A 2,500-nucleotide genomic window follows, 5' to 3' on the forward strand; every position below is an offset into this window, starting at 1 on the left:
AGGTGTTCACTTCATTCCTTAAGATCGGAAACGGAACCACCGACCCGTCTTGACGTGTTGCTCCCTCCCCACACACTCAACCTCTCACTTGCTGTTCCATTCTTTACAACAAACTTGACTCAGTTCAAAGCAGGATCGAGTGCACCCCATGGCTCACGTACCAATGAATGACCCAATTAATTGCTTTACGTAACCTTGTTATTTGTCTAAGGGAATGTCTACCGCAGGTAAAAGTATCGAGACAGCACGTGTTTGTTCAAAGAACAATCCATATGAAGGGGTCTTTATTATGCCTCTAAAAAGCAAATCACAGACACTTGAAACGCTCCATGACCAAGCCATCCTCACTGGCTTCCATCTGGCTGACGCCAAACGATTTTATTCAGTTCAGAAAGAGGCTTAGTACTGTAGGAGAGAGGCCAAACGCAAAGTATGGGTTCCAATATATTTGACGTTTCGCCCACCAGGGCTTCTTCAAAAAGAGGCTTAACTGAGCAGGTCCCTTGGCTACTTCAACCAGGTGGGGGCTGTTTATGTAAGAACATAAGGAGACTGCAAGAGACCATAAGGCCTACACTAGGCAGTTCCATGTCCCTTACCACCTATCATCCCCATCCATAAAGTTATCAAATCTTCTCTTACAACAACCCAATACTTCAGCACTCACTACATAGTTACTTTTGTCTATTCGTTAACCACATTCTTCGTAAACCAGTCATTGTGTATTTCCTTTTTAAACCATGCACAGTGCCTGGTACGGATGTTGACCAATGCAAACGAAACGAACAAAACCAGTCTAGCACCTTCTTCCTACATGTTCACCCTAACATTATTATTTTCCAGCATCCCATATGAGGCACTGACTGCATGTTTTAGAGGAGAAACTCTTTACTGTAAATATAACGAGAGAAGAAATTAAAAGATTTATAAAAAAAAAAAAACTCGGTTGATAAAACGACGGGACTTGATGGTTGGCACCCAAGAATCTTAAAGGAAATGAAAAACGAGATTGTTGTTCCATTAGAAATTATTTTCAAAAAATCAGTCATATCCGGAGATGTCCCAAGAGAATGGAAGTTAGCTAACGTTACCCCCATATTCAAAAAGGATGACAAAAAGAAGCCAATGAACTACAGGCCTATAAGCTTAACCTCAATCGTAGGAAAAATTATGGAAACTATCATCAGAGATGCTATCGAACACCATTTAGAAAGTAACTGTTTAATAAATGATAGTCAGTATGGATTCAGACGGAAACGGTCTTGCATGACCAACCTACTCGAGTTCTACAACACAGTCATCTCAAATTATGACAAAAGAAATAATATAGATTTAATATATTTGGACTTTGCGAAGGTTTTTGATACCACCCCGCACGAAAGACTACTTGCTAAATTAGCGTAACACGGCGTAAGTTGTAGCCTATTAGCTGGACTAGTAATTGGTTAAACGATCGTAGAGTTGTTCTAGATGTCAAAACTTCTAGATGAAAAATGTTACGAGTGGATTTCCTCAGGATTTCGTTCGTGGGCCACTTCTGTTTATAGTACATATCAATGATATACTGTAGACCACGGACTGAAATCTATTGTCTGCAAATTTCCTGATGATACAAAAATGTGCGGAATAACAAATGATTACGTAAACCAATTAGATATTCAAGAACATTAAATCAAACTACAACTATGGTCTGAAAAGTGGCTAATGAAATCTGACCCAAGTAAATAAGTGGTTATGTACATAGGTAAAGATAGCAATAAGTACGTTTAAAGTTATTTGGAAATTCGTTAACAAAAGTGAATAGTGAAAAGTATCTCGGCGTAATTATCAGTAATGATCTCAAATAATCTAAACAGTATATTTCCACCTCAGAGAAAGCAGACAAGATTCTAGGACTGACTGGGGAATCTTTCGTCATTAACATTTGGAATATGCTGTTTCCGTATGGTCACCGAATCTCATTAAAGACAATAACAGACTGGAAAAAAGTACAACGGCGAGCCACAAAACTAATTCCAAATATCAGAAATAAATCATACGAAAATCAACCAAAACGTATTAATCCATTTTCCCTAAAAAAAAAAAGCGTAGAGTCAGGGCTGATTTGATACAGGCCTTTAAGATTCTAAAGGGAAGTGACAACATCAAAAGTGACGAAATTTTCGCACGAAATGCGAATCAGACAAAAAATAACGGACTCAAACTGTCAAGTAGTAGATTTGATTTGGAAGTGGGTTGAAACAACCCCGCCAACCGTGTAGTAAATGAATGGAATAAAATTCCTGCTGAGGCAGCACGAAGGAGTGCATTTTGAAGATTTAAGATTAATTTGAATAAACACCTAAGAAATATGCTGTAATTCCTGCCAATTATTTGAATTTATTTATTTGTTTACTATTTATCTGTTTATTTTTTTTATTGTTTATCCATTATCATAGATTATTATTATTTGTTTGTTTATTGTTTATCATATTTTTTCGACCTAGTTATGGACCAAAAG

The sequence above is a fragment of the Oratosquilla oratoria genome, chromosome 14 (genome assembly GCF_046742065.1).
Source record: "Oratosquilla oratoria isolate Oo_2021 chromosome 14, ASM4674206v1, whole genome shotgun sequence".
Taxonomy (NCBI): domain Eukaryota; kingdom Metazoa; phylum Arthropoda; class Malacostraca; order Stomatopoda; family Squillidae; genus Oratosquilla; species Oratosquilla oratoria.